The sequence below is a fragment of the Triticum dicoccoides genome, chromosome 7A (genome assembly GCF_002162155.2).
Source record: "Triticum dicoccoides isolate Atlit2015 ecotype Zavitan chromosome 7A, WEW_v2.0, whole genome shotgun sequence".
Lineage (NCBI taxonomy): Eukaryota > Viridiplantae > Streptophyta > Magnoliopsida > Poales > Poaceae > Triticum > Triticum dicoccoides.
In genome coordinates, this window is record NC_041392.1 from 165,482,839 (window position 1) to 165,495,852 (window position 13,014).

Here is a 13,014-nt window from a genome sequence, read left to right on the forward strand (position 1 = left end):
CGCTCGAGTTTATATTCCTCGGCCGCGAGGACTTTAGTCCATCTGTCAGCTAGCAGATCTTGATCAGCTTGAAGCTACTGCTGCTTTTTCTTCAGGCTATTTGTCGTGGCCATAAGCCGGCGCTTGAAGCACTCTTGTTCGACGGGATCCTCTGGTACGACGAATTCATCATCACCGAGGCTTGCCTCGTCTTCGGAGGGGGGCATGTAATTGTCATCCTCCTCCTCTCCATCTGCCGCTCTCTCTCCTGGCTCCTCCATCCTCCTGCTCTGAATCTTGCTGGAGGGGAATGTTGTTGTCTTTGGCACTATCCGGAGTTTTATTATCTCCTGTGCCGGTATCACCACTTTTGCTTGGGTGGGACCTAGAGCGGCGCCGCTGACGTCGGCGCTTGGGTTGCTTCTTGGAGGGGTCATCCTCCGCTATCTCATCGCCATTGCCTTCTTTGGGTATATCCACCATGTATATGTCATATGCCGAGGTGGCTTTCCAGTGCCCTATAGGCGCTGGTTCATGTTCGTCTCCTACATCATCGTCCATACCGTTGATGTCTTCAGAGTCGAAGTCGAGCATGTCGGTTAAATCATCGACAGTGGCTACGAAGTGGGTGGTGGGTGGGCGTCGAATTTCTTCGTTGTCCGCATCCCAATCCTATTGGTCATAGTCCGGCAAGGGCTCTCCTGACAAAGAGAGAGACCTTAGTGAATTCAGAATGTCGCCGAAGGGCGAGTGCTGAAAGATATCCGCGGCAGTGAATTCCATGATCGGCGCCCAATCGGATTCGATTGGCAGGGGCGCGGACGGTTCAGAGTCCGGAAAAGAGTCCGGCACCTTGGAGTCACGGGCTTCGCAGAGGATTAGGCTGGTGTTCGGCTCGATCGCCGTTGAGACTGCAGCCCCTGAGGCGGTGTCTAACCACTCGTCCTCGATTGGCGCAGTTGGCTCCGAGCTAAGGTTCGGAGCTGATGCGGGCGCGGCCTCTGGGGTATTGTTCGGCGGCAGAGCTAGGTCATACCTATCGTGACAGTGCGGCGTGCCCGGCTGTGGCTCGAATCCGTCGAAGATCAAGTCTCCGCAGATGTCGGCCGTGTAGTTCAAACTTCCAAATCTGACCTGACGGCCAGGGGCGTAGCTTTCAATCTGCTCCAGATGGCCAAGCGAATTAGCCCGTAGTGCAAAGCCGCCAAATACGAAGATCTGTCCGGGGAGAAAAGTCTCGCCCTGGACCGCATTGCTATCGATGATAGTAGGAGCCATCAAGCCTAAGGGCGACAACACAGAGGAACTCTCAATGAAAGCACCAATGTCGGTGTCAAAACCGGCGGATCTCAGGTAGGGGGTCCCGAACTGTGCGTCTAGGCCGGATGGTAACAGGAGGCAGGGGACACGATGTTTTACCCAGGTTCGGGCCCTCTTGATGGAGGTAAAACCCTACGTCCTGCTTGATTAATATTGATGATATGGGTAGTACAAGAGTAGATCTACCACGAGATCGGAGAGGCTAAACCCTAGAAGCTAGCCTATGGTCTGATTGTATGTTGTGGTTGTTGTCCTACGGACTAAAACCCTTCGGTTTATATAGACACCGGAGAGGGTTAGGGTTACACAAGGTCGGTTACAAAGGAGGAGATATCCATATCCGTATTGCCTAGCTTGCCTTCCACGCCAAGTAGAGTCCCATCCGGACACAAGACGAAGTCTTCAATCTTGTATCTTCATAGTCTAACAGCCCGGCCAATAGAGATAGTCCGGCTGTCCGGAGACCCCCTAATCCAGGACTCCCTCAGCCCAAATAAAAAATTAAAAATGAGAGAAAAAGAGAGAAGGGACAATGCTACTATCCTTTTACCACACTTGTGCTTCAAAGTAGCACCATGATCTTCATAGTAGAGAGTCTCTCATGTTATCACTTTCATATACTAGTGGGAATTTTACATTATAGAACTTGGCTTGTATATTTCAATGATGGGCTTCCTCAAATTGCCCTAGGTCTTCATGAGCAAGCAAGTTGGATGCACACCCACTTAGTTTCTTTTTGAGCTTTCATATACTTATAGCTCTAGTGCATCCGTTGCATGGCAATCCCTACTCACTCACATTGATATCTATTGATGGGCATCTCCATAGCCCGTTGATACGCCTAGTTGATGTGAGACTATCTTCTCCTTTTTTGTCTTCTCCACAACCACCATTCTATTCCACCTATAGTGCTATATCCATGGCTCACGCTCATGTATTGTGTGAAGATTGAAAAAGTTTTGAAAAAGTTAGAGTATGAAACAATTGCTTGGCTTGTCATCGGGGTTGTGTATGATTTAAATACTTTGTGTGGGGAAGATGGAGCATAGCCAGACTATATGATTTTGTAGGGATAACTTTCTTTGGCCATGTTATTTTGAGAAGACATAATTGCTTTGTTAGTATGCTTGAAGTATTATTATTTTCTATGTCAATATAAACTTTTGTCTTGAATCTTTCTAATCTGAATATTCATACCACAATTAATAAGATTTACATTGAAATTATGCCAAGTAGCACTCCGCATCAAAAATTCTCTTTTTATCATTTACCTACTCGAGGACGAGCAGGAATTAAGCTTGGGGATGCCTGATACGTCTCCAACGTATCTATAATTTTTGATTGCTCCATGCTATATTATCTACTGTTTTGGACTATATTGGGCTTTATTTTCCACTTTTATATTATTTTTGGGACTAACCTATTAACCGGAGGCCCAGCCCGGAATTGCTGTTTTTTTGCCTATTCCAGTGTTTCAGATAAACGAAATATCAAACAGAGTCCAAACGGAATAAAATCTTCGGGAACGTGATTTTCTCACCGAACGTGATCCAGGAGACTTGGACCCTACTGCAAGGAAGCAAAGAGGTGTTCATGAGGGTGGGGGGCGCCCCCCCCCCTAGGGTGAGCCCCCCTGCCTTGTGGGCCCCTCGGTGCTCCATAGACGTACTCCTTCCTCCTATATATACCCACGTACCCCCAAACGATCAGAACAGGAGCCAAAAATCTAATTCCACCACCGCAACTTTCTGTATCCACGAGATCCCATCTTGGGGCCTATTCCGGAGCTCCACCGGAAGAGGGCCGTCATCACGGAGGGCTTCTACATCATCATAGCCTCTCGATGAAGTGTGAGTAGTTTACCTCAGACCTTCGGGTCCATAGTTAGTAGTTGGACGGCTTCTTCTCTCTCTTTGAATCTCAATACAAAGTTCTCCCCCTCTCTTGTGGAGATCTATTCGATGTAATCTTCTTTTTGCGGTGTGTTTGTTGAGACCGATGAATTGTGGGTTTATGATCAAGTCTATCTATGAATAATATTTGAATCTTCTCTGAATTCTTTTGTGCATGATTGGTTATCTTTGCAAGTCTCTTTGAATTATCCGTTTGGTTTTGCCAACTAGATTGGGAGTTCTTGCCATGGAGAAGTGCTTAGCTTTGGGTTCGATCTTGTGGTGTCCTTACCCAGTGACAGAAGGGGCAGCAAGGCACGTATTGTATCGTTGCCATCGAGGATAACAAGATGGGGTTTCTCTACATCATGTCATCTTGCTTAAGGCGTTACTCTATTTTTAACTTAATACTATAGATGCATGCTGGATAGCGGTCGATGAGTGGAGTAATAGTAGTAGATACAGAATCGTTTCGATCTACTTGTCACGGACGTGATGCCTATATACATGATCATGCCTAGATATTCTCATAATTATGCTCAATTCTATCAATTGCTCAACAGTAATTTGTTCACCCACCGTAGAATACTTATGCTCTTGAGAGAAGCCACTAGTGAAACCTATGGCCCCCGGGTCTATTCTCATCATATCAATCTTCATCACTTTTATATTGTTTTGCTATTTACTTTGCTTTTACTTTTTACTTTGCATATTTATATCAAAAATACCAAAAATATTCTATCTATCAGATCTCACTCTCGTAAGTGACCGTGAAGGGCTTGACAACCCCTAATCGCGTTGGTTGCGAGTAGCTATCGCTTTGTGCAGGTACGAGGGACTTGAGCGTGGGCTCCTACTGGATTGATACCTTGGTTCTCAAAAACTGAGGGAAATACTTACGCTACTCTGCTGCATCATCCCTTCCTCTTCGGGGAAAACCAACGCAAGCCCAAGACGTAGCAGCCCACAACTCATTGTGTTCTACTCGTGCATATAACATCTACGCATAGACCTGGCTCGGATGCCACTGTTGGGGAATGCAGTATTTCAAAAAAAATCCTACGAACATGCAAGATCTATCTAGGAGATGCATAGCAACGAGACGGGAGAGTGTGTCCATGTACCCTCATAGACCGAAAGCGGAAGCGTTTAGTAACGCAGTTGATGTAGTTGAACGTCTTCACGATCCAACCAATCCAAGTACCGAACATACGGCACCTCCGTGTTCAGCACACGTTCAGCTCGATGACGTCCCTCGAGCTCTTGATCTGGTTGAGGACGAGGGAGAGTTTCGTCAGCATGACAGCGCGGCGACGGTGATGATGAAGTTACCGGTGCAGGGCTTCACCTAAGCACTACGATGATATGACCGAGGTGTGTAACTGTGGAGGGGGGCACCGCACACGGCTAAGAGAAGACTTGGTGTGACTTTTGGATGCCCCCTCCCACGTATATAAAGGAGGGGGAAGAGGAGGTTGGCCCTAGAGGGGGCGCGCCAAGGGGGAGTCCTACTTGGACTCCCGGTCCAGGTAGGATTCGCCCCCCCCCCTTCCTATTCCAACTAGGAGGAGGGAAGGGGGGAGAGGGGAGAAGGAAGGAGGGGGGCGCCGCCCCCTCCTAGTCCAATTAGAACCAGCCCATGGGGGGGGCACGGCCACCCCTTAAGGCCCTTCTCTCCTTTCCCCTAAAGCCCATTAAGGCCCATTACTCTCCCAGGGAATTCCCATAACTCTCCAGTACTCCGAAAAATACCTGAATCACTCGGAACCATTCCGATGTCCGAATATAGCCTTCCAATATATCGATCTTTACCTCTCAACCATTTTGAGACTCCTTGTCATGTCCGCGATCTCATCCGGGACTCCGAACAAACTTCGGTCATCAAATCTCATAACTCATAATATAAATCGTCATCGAACGTTAAGCGTGCGGACCCTACAAGTTCGAGAACTATGTAGACATGACCGAGGCACATCTCCGGTCAATAACCAATAGCGGAACCTGGATGCTCATATTGGTTCCTACATATTCTACGAAGATCTTTATCGGTCAAACTGCAATAACAACATACGTTATTCCCTTTGTCATCGGTATGTTACTTGCCCGAGATTCGACCATTGGTATCATCATACCTAGTTCAATATCGTTACCAGCAAGTCTCTTTACTCTTTCTCTAATGCATCATCCCGTAACTAACTCTTTAGTCACATTGCTTTCAAGGCTTATAGTGATGTGCATTGTCGAGAGGGCCCAGATATACCTCTCTGATACTCGGAGTGACAAATCCTAATCTTGATCTATGCCAACCCAACAAACACCTTCGGAGACACCTGTAGAGCATCTTTATAATCACACAATTACGTTGTGATGTTTGATAGCACACAAGGTGTTCCTCCGGTATTCAGGAGTTGCATAATCTCGTAGTCAGAGGAATATATATAAGTCATGAATAAAGCAATAGCAATAGAACTTAATGATCATTATGCTAAGCTAACAGATGGGTCTTGTCGGGGATATACCCCACGGTGTAACCCGGCTGGATGTATGACCCGGATGGATCTTGGCGACTCACTGGTGACCCGCCTGATCTTGGCGACTCATTAGTAAACTGGTGAGCGGGTCAGACGGATGACAAGGCCCAAGGCCCAGTATGCCGGTTCGTATGATGGTGGGACGGTTTAATAGGAAAGCATAAGGAATATTCCCTTACAAAGGAAGCAAGACTAGGACTCCACTTGTAATAGAGTAATCCTAATCCTAATAGGACTAGTCATGTAAGCCGCCCCTTCAACATATATAAGGAGGGGCAGGGCTCCCCAAGAGGGACAAATTTCACAAGTTAGGTTTAGACAGACAAGTCAATAGCTCTCGAGAAAGAGCACCCTTGTAATCGTGATCATCATCATCAATATCAATGAAGCAGGATGTAGGCTTTTACCTCCACTGTGAGGGGCCGAACCTGGGCAAAAGCCTCGCGTCTCTCGCCCCGTTCAACCCCTCTCAAGCTACCACATAGATGCATTGGCCTCACGACTAAATCCTCACACTAGGACATCTGCCGTGATGATTCCACGACAGGTCTTGTCCATCACATCATTCTCCTAATGATGTGATCCCATTCATCAAATGACAACACATGTCTATGGTCAGAAAACTTAACCATCTTTGATTAACGAGCTAGTCAAGTAGAGGCATACTACACACTTTGTTTTGTCTATGTATTCACACATGTATCAAGTTTCCGGTTAATACAATTCTAGCATGAATAATAAACATTTATCATGATATAAGGAAATATAAATAACATCTTTATTATTGCCTCTAGGGCATATTTCCTTCAGTCTCCCACTTGCACTAGAGTCAATAATCTAGTTCACATCGCCATGTGATTTAACACCAATAGTTCACATCGTCATGTGATTTAACACTCTATAGTTCACATCTCCAAGTGACCAACACCCAAAGGGTTTACTAGAGTCAATAATCTAGTTCACATCGCCATGTGATTAACACCCAAAGTGTACTAAGGTGTGATCATGTTTTGCTTGTGAGAGAAGTTTAGTCAACGGGTCTGCCACATTCAGATCCATATGTATTTTGCAAATTTCTATGTATACAATGCTCTGCATGGAGCCACTCTAGCTAATAGCTCCCACTTTCAATATGTATCCAGATTGAGACTTAGAGTCATCCGGATCAGTGTCAAAGCTTGCATCGATGTAACCTGTCGGTGTCAAAACCGGCGGATCTCGGGTAGGGGGTCCCGAACTGTGCGTCTAAGGCGGATGGTAACAGGAGACAAGGGACACGATGTTTACCCAGGTTCGGGCCCTCTTGAAGGAGGTAATACCCTACGTCCTGCTTGATTGTTCTTGATGATATGAGTATTACAAGAGTTGATCTACCATGAGATAGTAGAGGCTAAACCCTAGAAGCTAGCCTATGGTATGATTGTATGTTGTCCTACGAACTAAACCCTCCGGTTTATATAGACACCGGAGGGGGCTAGGGTTACATAGAGTCGGTTACAAGGGAGGAGATCCACATATCCGTATTGCCTAGCTTGCCTTCCACGCCAAGGAGAGTCCCATCCGGACACGGGACGAAGTATTCAATCTTGTATCTTCATAGTCCAACAGTCCGGCCAAAGGATATAGTCCGGCTGTCCGAAGACCCCCTAATCCAGGACTCCCTCAGTAGCCCCTGAACCAGGCTTCAATGATGATGAGTCCGGCGCGCAGTATTGTCTTCGGCATTGCAAGGCGGTTCTTCCTCCGAATACTCCATAAAAGATTTTGAACACCAGAATAGTGTCCGGCTCTGCAAAACAAGTTCCACATACTACCGCAGAGAGAATAATATTTCCAAAAATCTAATCTGCTGACGCGTTCTGACAGCACGACGTCATGTCACGGCTCGATCATTATTCAAACCGTTTTTCTCAACCAGCACCGCACATAACATGGGGCGGTTTTCTCGACACATCTTGTCAAAGCAGAGATCGTGTCCCCCTTATTACGGGACTCTCATCAATACGGACGTGGGTAACTCAATCGTGCCATCAATTACGGAGCCTAGGGAATAAGCGGTTTTACCAGGCAAGTGGGGAGACGCATCGCCTCTTTTGCCCATATAAAGGGACAAGGATTTACTCTTTTCCCCCACGCCTTCTTCCTCCTTGCTTACCCATTCCCGCACACTCGAGCTCTAGCACCCAAGCTCGCGTTCTTCTTCTCAAACCACTCCAAGCATGTCCGGAGCAGGAGGCAAGTGGATGGTCTCCTTCGTCACGGAGGAGAACATCAAAAAGTTACGGAAGCCGGATATCTGGCCACGGATATCGCACACCGGCTGCCAGATGCGGGGCAGATCATCCCAACGCCCGAACCCCATGAGAGGGTAGTTTTTCTTACCCATTTTGTCCGCGGACTGGGATTTCCCCTCCACCCGTTTGTCCGCGGGCTCATGTTCTACTACGGGCTGGATTTTCATGATCTGGCTCCCAATTTCATCCTCAACATCTCGGTGTTTATCGTCGTGTGCGAGGCCTTCCTCCGCATCAAGCCCCATTTTGGCATGTGGCTGAGGACCTTCAATGTCAAATCGAAGGTGGTGGTCGGATAGCAAGCGGAGTGCGGAGGCGCCATGGTAGGCAAGATGCCTAATGTCACCTGGCTTGAAGGCTCCTATGTGGAGACCATAAAGGGGTGGCAATCGGGGTGGTTCTACATCACCGAGCCGCGCGACACCAACTGGGTGGCGGCCCCCGAATTCTGATTCAGAATCCCCACACGGCTCACCTCCTGGAAAGAGAAGGGTCTGTCCTGGGGTTCCTCGGTAGAGCTGACCGGACTCCAGACCTGCATCAGGAACATGATGAGCAAGAAAATTAAGCTCGTCAGCATGGTCTAGGTCATGCTCTTCCGCCGGATTCTCCCGTGTCAACAACGGGTATTCAACTTGTGGGAGTTCGACTCGGCCAAGCACCAGACGCTGCAAGATCTCTATGGCACGATGCACGAGGACATCTGGAGGGTGTTGTTTAAGGGCGTCGAGATACCTCCTTCCCTCACCAAGGACTGCGGACTCAGCGCAAAGCGCCGCGCCAATCTGGTAATTTTTTATATTTCACAAGGTGTCTATTTGCCCCAGTTTAATCATGTGCGGGATCTAAGCCTTCCATGCCTTTAACAGGACTGGGTGAAGACAGCGGAGCAGATCGATTGCCCCGCCCCCCTGCCGAAAGATCCTGCAGATGCTCTCCTGACGGAGATGCTGGTTCTGGCACCTTACGAGGTGCCGGTGAAGAAGGCCAAGAAGAAGGCCGCGGGGACCCGAAAGGGTCTCCGGTGCAAGGTTGTATCAGACTCATCATCCGACAACTCTGACACGCCCTCCTCCCACGAAAACGAGGAGGAGGAAGAGGAAAGTTCTCCCCCCCCAGCCGAGGGAGACAAGAAAAGGAAGGCCGACCCAACCGGGGAGGCCGAAGGGTACAAGAAGGGCAAGACCCTCCCTCCAGACTACTCCACGACGGCCGCCTACAGCGGCGATGAGTGGCTACCCAGGGTCAAGCCCCTGGCGAAGTCGTAAGTATCCGGACACCATAGTAATTTGTTGTATGTTTTACTGCACTGCTTCTTCTCATGCCGAACATGATTATGCAGTCCGTCCTGAGCTCATCTCGACGTAACTTCGTCGAGCGGTTCGTTGGACTCGTCGGATATGAATAGCGGTTCTCTTCCGACCGCCTCCACTCCTTGCCCTGCGGATGACGTCGAGGTTTTGTCTCAACAGACACCGGGCCAAGGGGAGGCAGTCCTGGGGGCGCCTCGAGGCGACCTTTCGGACCCTGGGCGCAAAGGGAGCCAGACTCCCATGGGCTCCAGGTTCGGCCCCCAGCCGAACACTACACCGGAATCTTTGGTGATTCCGGAATCCGGTGGGCGACCCCCCGTTAAGGGGGGCAAGCCACCCGTGCTGATGTCCTCTGTCTATCCAGAGGCACCGGATAACTTGCTGGAAGCGCTTCGCGGCGCTTCCATCGACGAAGAGCACCGTACTATCATGAGTGCGGTGATCGAGAAAGTTCAGTCCGCCAAAAACGGACTGACTGAAGCTTACGCCAGCCTCCTAACAGGCTTTGAGGTAAGCAATGAAGATATAGGAAAATATGCCCACATGGATACTAGCCCCTGATGCTCTGTTCGGCATTCGGAAAGAAAGGCCGGATAGAGGATCAAATGATAACTCAGGAGTCTAATCATAAAAATGTCTATGTGTATGTGCAGGCTTCACTGCTGGCCGCTGCCGCATGTACTGCGGAGGTCTCTGCGCTGAAGCAGGACCTGGAGCGGTCCGAGGATGAGCTCGGCCTTACCAAGAGGCAGCTCGAGGAGAGAAAAGGTAAGCAATACCCCTGTCTATATATTTAAAAAGAAAGTTCGGGTGTAAAGTAATAGGATCATCATGGATTTGCCAGGGCCACGACCGAAGTGGCAACCCTGAGGAAGGCGTTGTCCGAGGCCGAAGACAAAGCGGCCAAGGAGCACATTGAACGGGAGAAGAAAGAAGCCCGAGTAGGCGAGGTGCGGTAAGAGCTCGAGGCTCTCGCCAAAAAACACGAGTCCTTGGAGCTTGACTCTAAGACGCGAGAGTCCGAGCTCGCGCAGGCGCTTGAAAGCGCCCGGAGCGCCAAGGCTGAAGCCCACAAGGCCCTCCAGGATATTGATGCGGTGAAGAAGATAGCAGCAGGTAAGGCATTCATTATGAAAAGCAAGCACATGAAGGAGACTTTCCTTTTTCTTACCCGAGTTCGGAGCTCTCCAAGAGCGTTTGCAGATCTTCCCTGCAGTGTACTGGTGGCCGCGGAGTTTTACCGAGCTGAGGAGGGGAGCTCGACGGAGAAGTTGTTCTGGTCTCAGTATACTCGGACCGAACACCCCATGCCCTTGAGCGCCCAGCTGAAGCAGTTGGTCGAGCTTCACAAGGCGGTCGAACAAGCCATGAGGGACCTTATAGTTCGGATGTGGCCTGGCGAGCCCCTGTCCGGCAGCTACTTCGGTCTGGTAAGGCGGCTTGTCGACGCCTGCCCACGGCTTGAAGTCATAAAGTGGTCCGTCTGCATCGAGGGTGCGCGCAGGGCTTTTGCCCGGGCGAAGGTGCACTGGGCAAAGCTGGACGCCGTGAAGCTGGTGAAGGAGGGGCCGTCGGAGGGCAAGGAGCATCGCTGCCCCGAGATGTACTATGAGAGTGTCCTGAAGGGTTCCCGCCTTGTGGCGGATGAGTGTGCCAAGGATGTAATTTTTGAATGAACATGCTCATGTGATCATGTAATATGAAACGAGTTCATTTGCGCCATGCGATGCTTTTTTAATTTAAAATATTACCTTCTGTGCGGCCGTTTATAAAATCTAAGAGTTGGCCAGTCATCGGCTTGTGCCCCCATGTAACTAGTACTGGGGTGTTCGGGATAAACCTGAGCACTCTTTACCCCAATTTTGGGTCCTTCAAGGGAGGTGTTCAATGTAACGAACCAGGCAATCGGACTATAATGCTTTATCACTCTCACTTAGCCATAGAAGTCTACAATTTTAAATTTTGGCGAAGCCCCTGGTATTCGGAAGGCCAAATTTGGGGCGCTATACACGCCTAAGCCGGACAAGGCCGACTCCTCGCCCGAAGCGGAAAAAGTCTTTAAGGACTTGAGACCTCTCGAACATCGACCAGTCTCTTGCCTTATCATGACAGTCAGTTTTTGGCTTTCTCTACTGAGGTGCTCGTCCAGAAGAACTGGGACACAATCGCAGTAGTTCTCCCACCGCTACCTTAGCCGATATAGCGGAACGTAAGGTACCAAAGCATGGGAGCCGGGCAAACCCAACTATTGACCCCAAGACATGATTCGGAGTTGATGCATATAATGTTATAAGTTCGGGGTGCCGCACTGTCGAAAGTGTTCGGACTTCTCGCGTCGTATTATGGGGTAAATGAAAGCCCCTGGCATACTGACCGTGCCCGAATTTACGGGTGCGGATTGTCGTAAATTGACATAAAGGAAAAAAAGAATGAAAAATGCAATAATAGACTAATGCTATGCATTGTTATTTAAATAATACGTCGAAGCGTACTGGTACAGGTAGTGCAATAAGCAGAAAGTGGGACTATTCGAAATGTCCTATCCAAGGGTAAGCTGCGTATGGATAGTAGAAGGCGGGTATTATTATTAGAGACCACCTGGGGGTTCCTGTGTACATCTTAGCTTCTTGCCGCCTTGGTTGTTCCTTCCCGTAATGTGTCCGACAATCATACTGCCGGAAAGGGCTTCCAGAGAGTTAGGCCCTGAAAGAGAAAAGAAATGATAAAGATATACATCCCCTAGGGCGGGTAAGCCACATTGCGGGACGTGCCCTGATCGTGCCCCCGCCTATGTCCATGGTATTTTCAATGCGTAATTATGTACGCGCGGCACGGATTTTATCGCTTGACTGGGACTGGGATGGGGGCCGAATTGCTAGGCGAGCTCTGAACGTGCCAGGCGATCCTGTTGCAGTTTACTCCGGACACGCTTGAAGGTGTTCAAGGGCTGTATCGCCGAATTAGTGGTTTGCCTTGAAAGGCTGCTTTGTGCTTCTGCTGCGAGGGCTACAGTGTGCTCTTCCGTGCGGAGCGAGCGTTCTGTGTTTCCATTCACTGTTATGACCCCCCGAGGTCCTGGCATCTTGAGCTTGAGGTATGCGTAATGCGGTACTACATTGAATTTTGCAAATGCAGTTCGTCCGAGTAGTGCATGATAGCCACTGCGAAACGGGACGATGTCGAAGATTAACTCCTCGCTTCGAAAGTTGTCCGGTGATCCGAAGACTACTTCCAGTGTGATTGAGCTTGTGCAATGGGCCTCTACACCTGGGATGATGCCCTTAAAGGTGGTTTTGGTGGGTTTGATCCTCAAGGGATCGATACCCATTTTTCGCATTGTATCCTGATAGAGCAGGTTCAGGCTGCTACCGCCGTCCATAAGGACTCGAGTGAGATGAAATCCGTCGATGATGGGGTCTAGGACCAGTGCGGTGGATCCGCCATGACGGATACTAGTGGGGTGATCCCTGCGATCAAAGGTGATCGGGCAAGTAGACCATGGGTTGAACTTTGGGGCGACGAGCTCCATCGCATAGACGTCCCTTAGTGCACGCTTCCGCTCCCTCTTGGGAATGTGGGTTGCGTATATCATGTTCACCGTCTTCACTTGTGGGGGGAACCCCTTCTGTCCTCCCGTGTTCGGCAGCCGGGGCTCCTCCTCGTCATCACTATGCAGCCCCTTGTC